Consider the following 17,277-nt stretch of genomic DNA (forward strand, 5'->3'; position numbering starts at 1 on the left):
TCAATTTGGTTCTATCGACTAAAATGATAGGGTGTGGGGGTTGGCAGATGCCAAGTCACTTTTCCCTGGAGAAGACAGAAACCTGCTCCAGAATGTACACACCTCCAAGTTTACATGAATTATCAGGTGCTTATTAATAATAAGTGAAGGAAGACAAAGTTATCCACCTTATTTAAGGTCATTAAAATTATCACATGAAAAAGGAAAATGCTGAAGGAGGAAGCATGTTGACGATACCTACTCAGGACAGACAGAGAAAAATCCCTTGGCTGCAGGGGAAACGGCACAATTGACTTCCAGCATGAATGGCTCAGCAGTTCCAACCACAGGCCAGTCTGACCTGGCGCGTGGCTCCTAAAGGAAGTGTGCCAAAGATAAAGTGAAATAAGGATCGCAGAGGACATGCCTATGTAAGTAGTCCAGTTAACCTGCCTGCGGCTGCGTGGGCCTGAGTGAACTACATATTGCTTTCTACTTCTCATAGGCAAGAAATCAGCTCCTGGAAACTGTCGTCAAAAGGGTGAACCTTTTACTCAGAGTCATTCAACATCAACTTTTACTGAACATTTATTCAACCACATTCAGTAAATATGTATTGAGCACCTATTATGTGCCAGACAGTGTTCTAGATGCTTAGGGTAGATACCTCAGGAAAAAGTAGAAGGAACAGATTTTTGTGAAACACTATATGGGATGTGGCAATAACTACTGAATATAGATAAAGTACTAAATGAAAACAGGTACTGAAGTATATAAAATGTGATCCTTATTCTTGAGGAGTTTACAATCTTGAATGAGAGGGGCTGATAAACATAAAAATGGTGATCTAACATATGAAGTAGCACATGATGAGTATCACAATTCCTGACACAGTGACTCTATTGAACCAGTAAGAAAGTTGTAAAAACATGCATTAGTCAATATACTACAAAGTAGAAAGTTCTAAGAGTCATGAGCAAGAGCAGTGCTAAGTTCTACAGCAGTTTAGAGGAGGGAGACATCACTTCTGGCTAGTTATCAGAGAAGACCTTATGGAAAGCAGTCGGCATTCAATGGGGACTGAAAGATATGAACACATGAACAAGAATGCAACTCAACCGCACTCAGGAAAGGAGCCTGGTGAACGAGTGGGGGAGATTAGAAAGTGAGAAGGTCCTTTCAAAGGTTATTATGAAACTCAAAGTGGGGTAATCTAGGTAAGGACCCAGTAGCTGTTGATGACTTTAAAATTATAATTGGCCACTTCTACTTTCTTAATCCTCTGCCATCTCTTTAAAATATTGTGTTGTTTCAATCACCAAATCATAAATATGTAATTTTCTTTATTATGTAACATTTAGCTTTTATATCCTGTTAGTCTTCTTGCTTCAATTTCTGAATCTTTAGCTATTATCATGCCTATATTCCATCATTAGACTTGCTTACTGTCTTCAACAATGTTTAACATTATTTTATTATTAAAAAACAATTTTTGACATGCATTTCCTTAAATATTGGTCAATGCTCATTTTTATTTATTTTCACTGTTTGCTAAATTCCTTGCTTCTTTTCTCTGAGACTTACTATGTTACATATAGATTTTAATGATTTATTTTATAGCTGTACTGTATGTTAAAATGAGAAAAAACATTAAAATACAAAATTCTTTAGAATAGTATTCCAATCACCCCATTTTTTTCTCTAATGGTGGCACTCAAGAGAATTGTACAAAGTACCAAATTTTCCTCTCTGTAGTCAGCTACAGAAGTTTAAGAATGTACTTGAAATGGTATAGTTTTCCAGAATATATTTCTTTCCCTAAGTGGGTCTGAGTGTCTGTTATGTGAGGGTGTGAGGGTGACCATGGCCACGTGTGAAGGCAGCACATTTTTGGCAGTACACTAAACTTTGCTTGACTCAGAATAAAAGATGTCCCCATTTGTACATGTCCGTAGTGGCAGGACATCTGACGCTAGAGCCAAAGGGGTGGAATTGAGTATGGACTGAGCAGGGGTTTGGAAAAGAGTAGAGGAGCTTAGTAGCTGGGTTCTCTTTGCCTCCTGGTAGGGTCCCCGCTAGGCACAACAGCACTAGGAAAGGCAGCAGGACAATGAGTAGAAGAAAGCATAGGATTCCCCATTCCCTTCTGTCTATACACTCCTTAATGCAAAAACACGTATTGATCACCTATTTTTGTTCCAGGGACATAGTATGTGTTAGGGATAGTTAAACTTCTTCTATGAACTTGGACTGCTCATAGTTTATAATCTAGTGCTGGGGTGACAAAAGTAAAACATATCATTATATGAGCTATAGCATTGAAATTATATGATGAAGAGTACCAGGTGAAGGTGTAGAGTGCTTTAAGGGAGGATTACTAAGTACACTGCCATGCCAGCACCTCTGGAACAGAGGAAAATACAGCTGGTGTTGTTTTAAGTATGACAATATCAGGATAAATTATAAAATTCTACTTTCTTGGAGAAACTGCAGTATAAATAATATCATGATGGCGAGGAATTTAGAAAACTTTAGTTGTATGATAAATCATGCATAAAATTTTATTATAAAAATGACAAGGAATGTCTAAAAAAATGACAAGGAATCTCTGGGACTTTTGCTTACAGTCTTTTAATAATACATATTATCCACAAAAAGAAGGAAATCTCATCTGAAATCTTATGCACCTGTGTGGCTAGTCAATTATTCACGAATCATCATGGACTGGATATATATTTTCCCTACCTAATTCTGTTAGACAGTCAATTTGTAACGCTAAACAAAATGTGCACGGAAACCTTAAACATAGCAGTGTAGATATTCTCTGAAATTCCACTTATTCGCTTACTGTGGGATATTTAGAAAAGCCAGATGTCCATGCACATCCTCTTAGCACATGTCCATCTGTCATCTAGAATTACCAATAAACACAGTGCTTCAATAGTAGCAGTTAAGAATAGAGACCCTGATGATGAATGACTCTGGGCGTAGATCATACAAATGATCACAGAGCTGCACGAAGATGACTGTCACACCAGCCACAAAAACAGAGTAACAGGAGCAACCATTGACTGTTTGTTCACATGCTCTGTTTCTAAGGATTCTTGAGGTAATTTTTACAGTATAAGTTATTTCAAAATAAATAAGAAAAAGAGGAGTTGGTAAATATATACCACTGGAAGAAACAATCTTAGAAAACAAATCCCAGATTTTGAGTCACTCAGACTCAACTAGGAAGTGGAGACTACTGTTGCTCTTTAAACAGTATGCTCATGAAGTTTCTTTAGCTGCATTTGCTAAAAAGCTGAATCAAAGTATATTTTTCTTGTTGATCTCGAATTCCAAGACCTCTAGCTGATAATTTCTTTATTAGGCTATAGTGGGCTACTGCGAGATACCTTGGCTTAGCCAGAAAACGAATGAATGCTAATATGCAAATCTCCTCATGAAAGGTAACATTACCTGTGATTTCTCATTTAGCTGCTATTTAGATCCATTATTAAGAATAGGATTTAATAGGGAAGGGGATAAAGATATTTATTTGGGGAAAGGAACAGGAGGAGGTGAGATTAAAAGTGGCTCACTCCTCAACTGCTCTCAACTGCCTTGAGATAAATGCTGCTTCTCGTAGAGCTGGGGTGTAAAAATTTTTTCCATTCAGTACTCATCTATTGTCTGTAGATCATTCACTGATGGCTACTTAACCTTATCAGCAGAAGTTCTTATTGTTAAGAGTTATTAAGCACTAACCATATCAGGGGATTAGCAGAGACTCAAGGAAATTATCCCTGAAGATCTTGGGAGGAAAAATAGGATGGTTAATTACAGGTTAGTTCATTGAATTGGCCTCTGGTATTAGATTTTGAGGCATTCAATTGTGGATATTAGCATGTTCTCTCAGGATACCAAAAAAGAAATTGAGAAAAATTATTTTCAATTGATCTTTATTCATAAAGCCATCCAATATTCATTAAATAAGTCTCTACTGAGTGCTAGACAAAATGAATAAAACAAAGGCACTGTCCTCAAAAGGTTTTTTAACCTGATTGGTGATTGTATCAGGTTTTGTCCTGAAAATACCTGTGTAATAAGCAACAACAAACCTCAGTGATTACACAACAATAAATATCTGTCACATATCTGTAGGGTTTGGTTTATCTATGCCGGGTTCACTCATGAGTCTGAACAGCATCTGGGCTGATGTTGGCCAGGTCAACCTGGCTCTACTTCATGTGTCTCTCACCCTGATCTTGGGACAAGCAGGCTAATCTGGGCCTGAAGTTTTATGGCAATGGTTCAAGCACAAGAGAATAAACTACATCTCAGAAGTGCTTCTTCACATCGCTGCTTGTATCCCATTTATTGATATCCTATTGGACAAAAACAGTCACATGCCTGAACTCAGACTCAGGAGGCAACAAGCATACTTCGCCTCTTGATAGAAAAAGTGCGAAACCACATAGCAAAGGGTGTGGATATGAGAAGGGGAAGAAATTATGGCAATTGTAATCTACTATGGTAATATACACACAAGACTGGGATTCAATAACAGACTTTGAGGAGCATCAGTATCAAGAAAATCAAGTTTATTACTCTGTATTTAGTACAACTATAGTGACTTATTTAAGAAAAAAAGCCCTCAGCAGCAAGTTAATATATTTGCTTAAAGTTTTCTAGTTGGTTAAATTTAAGAAGGATCTGAAGGATTAGACCTCTTCATATTCCCTTTAATCTAAAGTTTGCTCAACATTAGAAAACACCATGTGGCAAGGGTTTTAATAGCATGGGATATTAAAGTGCCTTAATGCTATTTTAAAGCTACTAGGTATTAGAATACCACAGGGAAGATGCTCTGAGGTATTTCCATTCTTTATTAACATGCTTTGTGTAATTAGTAGTGTTTCTATCAGAATAAATAGTAATTTGGAATTCATACAAATTAAAAGCCCAAATGAAAAAGGAACATTAGTGGTGAATAGAATGTTAAAAGAGTCAGACTTCCCTAGGGTAGATATGTCTGTGCAACTCAGTGCAATTCAGATAAAATCTGTAGAATCCATGTGGAGTAAAGGCAGTGTATATGTAGAGGAAGTCTGTGGGAGGGAAGCAGAAACCCAAACAGACTTTTAGCCAGAGGCCACTTTACTTTCAGCCTTCTGGAAACTTAAAAAATCAAACTAAATTCTGTATATACCATTAATGAAATCTGCATTGGCATCTTAAAAAATAAAGCAATAAATATATGTAAAATAAGTTGTTATGCATTTTTTGTTATTTAGTATCTTATCGTTCTGACAGGAAATGGTAACTTTTCCATATAATATTAAGACTTTAGATATCACCTTCTATAAGGAGAGTTGTGAAAGCATTTCTGATATCACTTACCATGAATATTCAAAAGAAGGGACTGGACTACGTCATTGGATGTAATTTCTCATCATGTTGCCAGCACCATCTTGTTTCAGCACCCATTGGTCCTATAACAATGATTTGGCATAATCATACACAGTGACATTGCATCTAAGCAATGATGACTAGCCTATAACTTGCAAAATTAGTGACTTATAATGTCTAGGGAAGGGGTGTCAAACTCATTTCCACATCAGCCTGTGGTTGCCTTCAAAGGGCCAAATGTAATTTTAACTCCTTAACACTTAAGGAGTAGTTACATTTGTACAGTCCTAAAACTACATTTGACCCTTTGAAGGCAACCACAAAGCTGATGTGGCCCCTGGTGAAAATGAGTTTGACACCTCTGGTCTAGGAAGAAGTCAACCTGGTAGTTCTGGCCTGTGCTTACCATTGAGGTAAATAATTATGGGCTCAGGATAATATAAATAAGTTTAAATAGTAAGACCTTATCAGCTTCTACAAAACAGGAACAATTCTGGTGTAGCGGAAAGAGCTATGGCCTGTAAGAAAATGAACGTCTTATAAAAAAAATATAATTAGCATTACTTCATACCGTATGTAAGACACCTGAAGCTATAAAACTTTTAAGAGAAAATCTTCATGGGCTTAGATTAGTCAAATATTTTTTAGATAGGACAACAGTAGAAAAGCATGAATCATAAAAATTTGATAAATTAGACTTCATCAAAATTAAAAATTACTCTTTGAAAGACACTGTTCAGAAAAGAATCAAGCCACAGATTGCTAGCAAAACACCTACCTCTTAAAGGAACTGATTTAGAATATACAATGAAGTTTTACAGCTTCATAAAAAGAAGACAAATACAGTATTCCAAAATTTGAGAAAAGATTTGAATAGACACTTCATAAAAGAAGAAATTCAGGTGGCAAAATAAGCACATGAAAATTTCCCAATGTCATTAGTTACTAGTTAAAGGCACAAAGAGATACTACTATACATGTATTTACTAACATATAAAAAACTGTAAATGCCAAGTGTTGACAAGAATGTAGAGCAACTTGAACATCTGCATACTGCTGATAGGAGTGCAAAATGGTATACCAGTTTCTTGTAGCATTTAATATACACATACCATGTGAGCTAGCAACTCCACTTCCAGATATTTACTCAAAATAAAATATTTGTCCATACAAAGACCTATCTGAGAATGTTTATAGCAACTTTTTCCATGGTAGCCAAATACTGGAAAAATCCAGATATCTATTCATTGGAAAAGAGATAAATAAATTATAGTATATTCACAAAATCTAACATTATTCAGCTCTAACAAGGAATAAACTACTAAAGCATGCACCAACATTATATTCCAGGACAAGCTAGTTACTAAAGAATACATGCTTCAAGATTACATTTATGTGAGAATCTTGAAAAGGCAAAACTGTAGGGATAGAAAATAAAACAGATATTACCCCTGGCTGGGCAGAGTGCTGGGATGGCTACTAAAAGGGAACTTTTGGTGGCAATGACAATGTTCTGAATGTTAGTCATAGTAGTGGTAACACAAGTGTTTACATTTGCCAAAACTCATCAAACTACAGAATAGAACATGAGAATTTAACTGTATGTAGATTATCTTAATAAATCTGACCTATAAGAAAAATAAAGAAGCCATGGTAGCTTAGATCAGGGTCATAAGAGAGGAAATAGAAAGGAGTGAAGGCATGGATGAGAGGGTTGACCCAGCTGGCATCACAGGTGGCTCCTGAACTCCCCTCACTCCATGGACGCACTGAATGTACAGCTATACTTGGTGCAATGATCTCAGAGAGAAAGCCAGAAACTAGCTGAGTAACTCCCACACGTAGAATGTATGATAAAATGCCCACATCAAAACATGCAGGTCAGGCTGAGCCACACTCCTGTCCTAAGCCCCAGCACTCCTGACTCAGCTTCTTCCCGAGGAGTGAAGGGTTTGGATACCATATTTAGGCTCCAACTTTTAAGACTCCTAACAAAGGGACAGGCTCCCAAAACACCTGTTCTGAAAGCCAATGAGTCCTGCTTTATGAGACCCACAAGACTATATAACAAACAAAGAAGCAATTGTTCAGGCATGCAAATCCTTACTAAAGCTATTCCTCCAGGGTTCAGTGCTGAGAAAACAGGCAAAATCCACCCCTCTTCCAGTCTTTTATGAATGGGACCATCTGCATACTTTGAAAGCTGCTGCCTGAGGTCTAAGTTTATAACTTAGCACACACCTAGGGGCTTGCTGTAATCCTCCCGGTGACTTGAGAAAACTGGTGGACACCTCCACGGCTATCTACTGAAGCCTCTGCCAGCTCACCAGTGTCTCTATGGAAGGAGCTCGTACACATGTCTGCACCCCAGCTTTTGCAGCTGCCAACCAAGAGACAGATCCCCAGATCACCTGGCTCTGATAGCCAACAGTGCTTCCATACACAAGTCCCACATGGGGATAAGTTGTTCAACATTGGTCCTGGCCATGTTTTTTAAATTTGACAACAAAAGCAAAAATAAGCAAGTGAAACTACATCAAACTAAAATGCTTGCTCATCAAAGGAAACCATTAACAGAATGAAAAGGCAACCTATAGAATGGGGGAAAATATTTGCAAACCACATACCCAATAGGGGTTAATATTCAAAATATACAAGGAACTCATACAATTCAACAGCAAAAGAACAAATCACCCAATTAAAATGGGCAAAGGACCTGAATAGACAGTTTCCAAAGAAGACACACATGGCCCACAGGTGCCTGAACACTAACCATCAGGGAAATGCAAAATCGAAACTACAATGAAAAATCATCTTGTACCTGTTAAGGTGGTTTTTATGAAAAAGAAAAAATAACAAATGCAGCTGAGGTGTGAAGGAAAGGAACTCTTGTACACTACTGACGGGAATGTAATCTGGTACAACCACAATGAAATTAAAAATAGAACTACCATATAATCTAGCAATTCCATTTGTAGGTTTTTATCCAAAGGAAACAAAACCATTATCTTGAAGAGTTATCTGTATCCCCTTGTTCATTGTAGTATTATCTGTAACACCAAAGTATAGAAACAATCTAAATGTCTGTCAACAAATGGATGAATATATTGTATGTATGTATCTATCACATAGTATACACATACAATAGAATATTATTTAGCCTTAAAAAATCCTGTATTTTTGACAACATGGATGACCCTGAAAGGCATCATGCTAAGTAAAATAAGCCAGACAGAGAAGGACAAATGGTATCATTTATATGTGAAATCTAATAAATAAGTTTTTAAAAAGTCAAACTCAGAGAAACGGAGTAGAAAGTGGTTGCCGAGGGCTGGAGGTGGGGGATATAGGGAGTGGCTGGTAAAACGGGGCAAACTTTCAGTTAAGAGATGAATAAAGTCTGAAAATCTAATGTATAACACAGTTACTGCAGTTGATGATACTATATTGTATAATTTAAATTTGCTAAGAGAGTAGAACTTAAATGTTCTCACCAAAAAAAAAGAAAAGGTTGAATATGTTTGAATATGTGAGGCGATGGCTGTGTTAACTAGAATGGAGGGATCCTTTCACAACACATATGTATGTGACATTGTTGTGTTGTACACTTTCAATATCTTAGGATTTTACTTGTCAATTATACCTCAATAAAGCTGCAAAAAAAAAAATAAGTGGATGGATGATTGATATGTTTTTGGACTGAGTAATTGAGATTAACTAAGATATATTAGTAAAGAATTTACCACAGTGCCTGAAAGATAGTATGGATTTAATAAATGTTAGCTGTCATAATTTTTAGCTTGCCTGGGTTAAAGTTTGTTTGGTAAAGAAAACCCAGTATGAACAGAATCAAAGAACTATTTACAAATAGTATTAGAGAGGTTTAGTGTGGCTGATTTGTCTCTTAACATTATGATAGTTTATGCTTCCTTTTAAAAAACATTTTGTGGAATAATATATAAAATGTCTATTACTAATTAATTTCTTCAATAGCTATTCATTAAGTACCAGATATCACACTATATTTTGGAGATATAAGCCAAATGGTAAACAAATATTTATACTCTCAACAACAAACTTGTAACTTAGTGAGACTTACAAATAAAAATGAAGGGGCACCTACTGCAACAACTGTCCCCTGCTCCAACAAGAGACATGAGGATAAGAGTCAAAAAAGTTCTCATTATGGAAATTGTGAGTAAACTGAGGATGTGATGGGTAATTGTAAGTACACTGGCAAGGGCAGAGGATAGTGGCTATGGGAAGGTGGAGGTGGGTGGCGGTGGGAAGAACACTCTCTGCAAAGGGCAGTTTATCAGAAGCCTGGGACACCGAAGGTGCCAGGTACATTCTCGGTGTTACCACAGTCAAAGATGAAGGGCAGCTGGAGCACACAGTGTTTCAGTGGGTCAACCTGGAGGGGTAGATAGGGTCAAGGTTTAGCTGGGCTTGGTAAACCATCATAAGGATTTTGAAGTTTATCCTTAGGATAATGGGAAGCCATTAAAGGGTCTGAACTTACACGATCCATTCTGATTTGTGTTTTGGGAAAATTACCTTGGTGTCAGTATGGAGGACTGAAGAAGGTGGGGACTTGATTGATGGAAGGATCAGCAGAGGTATTGCAACGGGAATGGAGAAAGTGAAGGATTTAATAAACTCTTACGGAAGTATAAAAGTCAGAGATTAATTGACTTTCAAGGCTGAGATCGTGGTAATAATCAAGAATGGTGCTCACATTCCTGACCAAAGTGACCTGAGGAGGAGGATGCCAATTGCTAGAGGTGGGGAATGTTGGAGAGGGAGAATGTTGGAAGAGAGGATGGAGATTTATGCTTAGTTATTTCAAAATACCGAAGTACCTTAGACAATCCTTTGAATTATATGAGTACTTAATCAATACTTGCTAAATAACTAAAAAAATCCATATCTTAAACTTGCCCATCTAATAATTAGGCTTTAAAAGTCATTCCAGTTTCATTACGCTTTTTTTCAAATCCTTTAGCACCAATTTATATTATTAGAACAGAAGGTGAAGTCTTACTCTAAAAATAAATATTTATTTAATTGGTTTGATCTTTATCTTTATTTTCTTTTTATTTAGCCTTAGTCTTTTGTAAAAAGTATGAGAAAAGACAATTTGTCCTTCAAAATGCTCAGTCACCCAGATGTTAGAATACTTAATCTGTAGCTGCCTGGGGTTTGGATAGTGAGACCACAATCTATTTCTTTCCGTTGCACCACTAAACACAAAAACCATGAAACCCAAATTTTTGAATAGTTTCAACCGTCACCATTTGTAGGCAGTTAAGGTACGCAGTTAAAGCCACAATATGATATTACCAGAACTGCACAAGAATGTGGCAATCAGAGCATGAATTGTATTGTGGCATTGGCTATAAATGTGACTTGGGGTATAGTTCAAGCTGATTCATTTTAGTTTCAATGCACTTGTATATTTTCTGGATACCTGAAAGATTCTTCTTTTTTCTTTTTCTTTTCATTTATGCTACCTAACTAAGAATACACTGCTTTGTGATTTGGGTTCTGGTAAAGGATTTAACCTACTCATATACAGGGTGGGGCAAAAGTAGGTTTAGTTATAATAAGTAAGTGAAACAGAGTTCATTCTTGTATTATTATTAATTATTGAGTTATTGTCCATATGAATTACTGTAAACCTACTTTTGTTCCACACTGTACACGCCATTTGAAAACAAAACCCCATATTCTCTATTTCAAATGAAAGATGTAAAAAACAAAAGGGAGGACACTGAAATGGAATCCGATACAGTGCAGGGAGTGGTTCGGGCAGCAGCCAGAACACACTAGCGTTTTCACGGCAAGGAGCACCTGATGGCATGCAGAGGGCCTGACTCCTGGAAGAGGTCATTAGTGGCATTTGAAGAAAAAGAAAATGCATTCCAGAACTTGCATCTATCGCTATATGTTTTAGGAGAATAAAGGTAGTCTATTAAAAACCTATGGGCAAAATTTGTTACCAAATGTCAAAAGAACTTTCTACTTATTTATAAGGATCTTTTTCCAATATCATACAATTTTCTCAAATAACTTCTATGCCTTTACATGGAAGAGCATCAATTATCACTTGACTGTACTGCAGCAATTATGAACATGGTCAATTTGTATATGTACTTCTCCCCTAGAGGACATGAGGGCAAGCTTAATTCATGCCATGAACCTAAAAATTTAAAATCTGATGCTATTCCAAGGTCTACAAGTATTGTCTTGTAAAAATTGAGTTGTCTCTGAATACTCCATATATTGGGCTTAAAAAAATGATATTTGTCCACTAAGTTTTCTGACTTGAGAAATTATATATTATAAACTCATAGATGGAGACCAGATGACAGCTAGTGGAGAGGGGGGGTTTAGGGGGTGAGGGACTGAGTAAAAATGAAAAAGGACTCATGGACATGGACAGCAGTATGGTGATTGCTGGGGGAGGGGTGTATAAAGGGACAAAAAGGTAAGGTAAAAAATGCAATAAAGATTAAATTAAAAAGTTAAAAAATAGTGACAGGGATGTGAAGTACAGCATAGGGAATACAGTCAACAATATTGTAATAACTGTGTACAGTGCCAGGTGGGTACTGGACTTACTGGGAGGACCACTTGGTAAGTTATTTAAATATGTAACCACTGTACTGTAGCCCAGAAACTAATATAAATATTGAATGTCAATTGTAGTTTAAAGTTTTTTTAAAAAATTTGAGCTAAATTTTAAACAATGGGAACCATTCTGATACGGAATGAGAGACCAGGGCATTCTGAGTGGGCAGGATGACAAGACCAAAAGCACAGAAGCGGATGCATGGGGCATGTGGGAAGAGAGCCATGCCATGGGCTGTTAGCAGGGTTAGGAAGCCCAGTCCAAAGTAATGCTGATGCTGGAAGACTATTTGAGGAAACTCTTGACTGGGGGAATAAAACTTCTGGGTTAAACTACTGTAATCTGTTCCGTGTTTGTGAGAATTTAATCCGGCATCCTCCAGTGACTGCAGTAGGGGGAGAGCTCCTGTATGAGACTGAAAGCTCAGTGAGACTGAGGGACGAGGGCCATGGCCATGGGGGAGGAGGGTGAGAACTTACCATTAAAAAGTATGTTCTCATTTCCTATTAAAAATAAAAAAATAAACATGAGATTTAAAACAGTTGGCCAAAAATTGAATCAGAAATAAGTTCTTTGCCTTTCAAATATCACAGATACAGGTGGGTTCTGATGTTGACCAGAGAGGGAGAAAGAACTGACTTATGAATGGGAACTGCTTGTTTTTTCCTTAACGATAACACTCCCAACAAGAAAGCCATAGATTTGCTGCTTTGCAAAATAAAGTGTTTACCTACCTCTGTGTTTGTTCTTTATGAAAAAGGGCACATATAGGAACTATTTTCCCATATCACTAATTAGTCTCTGATAAAAAAAAAAGTCTAGGTTTTTGAAAATACAGTTTTGAAATGGCTCTATATGTTGACCTTTCAGTGAACACTGATTACATAGAAGTATCTGATGATATAGGGGGAATGTGGGCTAATTAACAATTTACCATATGAGATAAAAGAATTATTTGATTGTGGTATGTGAATATGCTAGACAGTTAATGCAAAAAAAATGAACATCTGGATAAGCTGTTGCAAGAGTGAAGAACACAAGAGAAGGAGTAAAAAGAGGGGGGAGATACAATGCACACGTTATCAAGAGCAGCTTTGTAATCTGAGGAACTCCTCCACTACTTTGTGTCCCAATTCGACATCTCCGCACGGTATGAAGAACCCCCTCTGTGACTGTCCCTGCATGCCAGCCCAGACGCCTGCCCTGGGGCCTGTGCAGAAGGGACGGCAAAGAAAGGACAATTGAAACAAGCATTTCTGCTCATACAGGGTGGTGCTGCGGTAGCCAAGTAAAACTCCACCACTCATTCTCTAGAGATCTTGATGGTCTATGCTTCATTGTATTTTGATTTTAATTGGGTTCAAACATTTTGTACCTTTGAAATTTTTTTCACTTATAATCTAATACAAAATATAATATCTGGAACAGGTACAAATGAAACTTCTCAGGTTTTGGGTGGCCATGGGATTGGAAGCCCCAAGTTCCACACACTAGCAGCCTTTTTTCCCTCCTTCCTCCTGGTGGGTCTCCAGGGGAGTTCTGTGGACCTGCCATGGCTCTGAGGAGCTATACGACTGCAACTTTTTTTTAAAGAAGTTTTTACTTTTATTTTGTTTTTTTGTGTTTTCCTTTTTTAAAAATATTATTGGAGTAATATTGTTAATAACGTATGAATTTTGGGTGTCACATCTGTACACTCTACTGCGTGCTCACCATCTGAGAGTTAGTTGCCTTGAGTCACCAAGTATTTGACCCCTTGACCTCTTTGTCCTCCCCATGCCCCTCCCCTCTGGTAACCATCCTTCTGTTGTGTCTATGAGCTTGTATTTGTTTGTTTTGTTGGTTCACTTGTAACTTTTTGTTCTATATCCTACATATGGATGAAATTACTTGGTTCTTGCCCTGTCTGACTTATTTCACTTAGCATAATACTCTCAAGATCCATTTAAAAAGAAATATTGGCATTTCGATCATATAGATTGAAAATTTTTGTGTTCAAATTAAATCTACCGGTTGTTGACTCCCCAAATTTCTGGCAAAAAGACAAGGCTAGATGATTGCCAATATCTAGTAATCATGGCTGACTAAACAAATGTTTATCACTGCTCTAGACCTTAACACTCCTAAAGTGACAGTGGTCACCATCATCATCCACACACACGTGCGTGCACGTGCGCGCACACACACATGATAGGGAGAGAGAGACAGAGACAGAGACAGAGACACAGACAGAGAGAGAGAAGCCAGTGCCACTAATGTTGGGAAGATAGAGTCGAAATCTGCATGTTCCAGGAAAGTGGAATGATTCATACCAGAGAATCCCAGAAAGGCTTGTGATTTGGAGACATCAGGGAATGAAGGGGAAAGTAAAGAGAGGGACTATAAACAAGAGGATTGCTTGAGTTAAGCAATTACCCTTGAACTATCTTTCCAGACAATAGAAGGTATAATCTCTAATGAGGCCTCAGGCTCAAAGATATCTTCCTGTAAAAGAAGGTTAAAAGGAAGACTACTTTCTTTTAGACCTCCTTGTGTATTTAGCTTGCACAAAGTTGGAAACTGGAGACTTAACACAGGGCAGAAGCAAAAGGAAATCCTAACATGGTGGCTCAGCATTACTCCAAGAGAGTAGCCAGTCCAGAATGTGACAGAATGGAGGGACTGATAATTCTCCCAGTTACAATACTTCAAATAAATATGTATATGTATATTATAAAATAAATTTTATTAAAATTAAAAAAAAATACTCAGTGCCTGAATATCTTTCAAGGGGAGAGAAACAGATACATGGCTTTTGAAAAATATATTCTTTTCTCAGTTGTGCCTCATCTTGGTTAATAAAAAAATTCTGTGTTTTCAATGTTTACTTTTAAAGGTAGGATAGATGATATGAAAATTTTCAGGGAAGTTAAAAACTAGCCATAGCTACTTCTATAGTAATGGATAATTCACCCACAGATCATTCAGGTTGTATTTTATCACTCAAATGGAATTCCTCGTTTGGTCATGTATTGCCCAAATTGAATTGTTGGAGACATTAGAGTTCTGATGTTAAATGTAATCATGTTTCTTTATACACTGCATAAATGAAATTTGCCTCTTGACCACCTAGAGCGGTTACTTGCTTTCTGGCAAAACCATCTGTAAAGATTTCCAACTGGAAATGTATTTTGCATGATAACAGGTTGAAGTCATGAATCACTTGGTAACTCATTAGAGGCATGAGCATCAAAAGATCCCTTAGGAATTTAGGGAAAAGGTAGTTAAGTAATTAATGAAGTTATTTAAAATCCTGATATGGATGAGCCTGCTTTGAAGACTGCTAGGGATTAATATTTATTTAATAGATTGTCAGTTTCCATGCCAAAAAGAGAAATGTGACAGAAGTCATCCTAGTCTAAATGTAAAAAAGGTAGCCCATTTGAAGCATATTTTATTGCGGTAGTTGACACCATTATAGTCTGTACCATTATATCACCATACAAAAGCCATCATTCTCAAGCTGAAATTAACATTGCTGTTGTTTTCGATTAGAAGAATTGGCTCTAAATCCAACAATTCTCTGCAGTGATTTATATTTTAGTAGCTGGCATCTTGCACCAGGAGGGAACATGTCAGCATATAAGTGCTCTCTGATGAGACATAAGACATTAAAATTGATAGAAGATGACAAAATGGGAGAATAGCATTGTAGGTGTAAAGTTTTCACTTGAGGACACTCTCTGTACTGGCCTCATTTCTGAGGCCCTCTGCTAATCTTTGTGTTTGATTCAGAAACTAGTTCTTCCCATGGAAATGAACAGTATGTGAGTCTGGTGTTTACATGATTAGTTCTTATCTCTTATATAAACTACTGAAAATATTAAGTACTAGCAAGATCATATTTACAAGAATAAATAATGGCTGACTTGACTGATAGAATGAATGCCCCTAAAAATATATTAGTAGTTTCCTTAATTTTATCAAGATTTATTTTCATATATCGTAGCTAGTCCCACCTACTTTTATCACTAATCTTTGTTTAAAGCCATGTAGTTAGCTATTTTTACCCTGAAGTCCCAGACAGTAATCTCAGAAAATTTCATAATATTTGATCAGATTATTTAGTTTTTAAACTTCCTTTATCCCTCAAAACACTGAAAGCCATCTAAAATCTCTACTGTGGCTTTCTCTTGCTCACCCATGAAACACTCAAAAACAGGGTCACCATTAAGAAATAATATATTTGAGTTTAAACTTTAGAAGGCAAGGACTGTATCCTCTTCATTTTCATATCCTTAATATAATACCAGACAACCTGAATTAAAAAGTGTCATAAAGCAATAAACAATGGTACATTTACACAATGGAATACTACTCAGCAGAAAGAAAGGAACTCCTACCTTTCATGACAGCATGGATGAAACTGGAAAGTATTATGCTAAGTGAAGTAAGCCAGGCAGTGAAAGACAAATACCTTATGATCACACCTATAAGTTGAACCTAATTAATAAAACAAACTGGCAAACAAAATATAGCCAGAGACAATGAAATTGACAACAAACTGACAGTAACCAGAGGAGAGAGGAGAGGGAAATAATGTGGGAAAGAAGGGAAAGGGATGTAAATGAACATGAATGAGGGACCTGTGGATGGAGCCAAGGTGGGGTGGGAGTGAGGGTGGGAGGTGGGAGGTGGGCATGGGTAGGGTGGGGAAACATAGTGGTTGAAAAATGGAGACAACTGTATTCAAACATCAATAAAAAAAGGTAAAAAAAAGGGTCATAAGGGTTAACTTTATGGTAACATTATCATATATAGATATTAAATACCAATAAATAAAGCATGTTGAATTTGATTCCTACCTTTGAGTGTTGAAGAAAATGTCTTTTAGGGTTGCTTCATTCCCCAGGGGCTACTTGCAGGTTGCCTTTTTACTAAAAGTGTTCGTATTCGCTCTCAAGGACCACACACATGCTCTCTTGGCTAGCCCCTAACAAAATGGAGCTGCTACTGAAGGTTGGTAACTGTCTCTATTATGTCCAGCTTGAACATATCCTTATTCCATGCAAAAGAAATAAAAAATAAAACAAAATAAAAATCTTCATCTTCTAATTTTGCAACAATAGCATGGTGGTAGCCATGGTGAAGCAGAACAATAAGGTTGGAGATGGGAGAGTGGGGTGCTTTTCTCATCAAAGGCATTAGCCAACTGGATGAGAAGGGTGTGAGAGATAGAAACAAAACTTTTGGATTCAGCAGCCAAGCATTGGTAAACCACCTCTTAAAGC

General features: G+C 37.0%; 1 long non-coding RNA gene across 8 annotated transcripts in view; it reads right to left on the reverse strand.

The window, feature by feature from the left end:
- Positions 1-17,277, reverse strand: part of LOC123807250 — a 269,462-nt gene that overhangs the window by 65,564 nt on the left and 186,621 nt on the right. For 5 of the 8 annotated variants that reach the window (XR_006783630.1, XR_006783617.1, XR_006783623.1 and 2 more), the window contains 2 exons: positions 16,852-17,044; positions 5,365-5,456 (listed from right to left, as the gene is read on the reverse strand). This is a non-coding gene — a long non-coding RNA (uncharacterized LOC123807250). The remainder of the gene's footprint in view (positions 1-5,364; positions 5,457-16,851; positions 17,045-17,277) is intronic. The other 3 variants (XR_006783650.1, XR_006783620.1, XR_006783626.1) reach the window with 1 other exon arrangement.

The sequence above is a fragment of the Phyllostomus hastatus genome, unplaced genomic scaffold, assembly GCF_019186645.2.
Source record: "Phyllostomus hastatus isolate PE091 unplaced genomic scaffold, TTU_PhHast_1.1 phas_contig_1, whole genome shotgun sequence".
In the NCBI taxonomy this organism is placed as follows: Eukaryota; Metazoa; Chordata; class Mammalia; order Chiroptera; family Phyllostomidae; genus Phyllostomus; species Phyllostomus hastatus.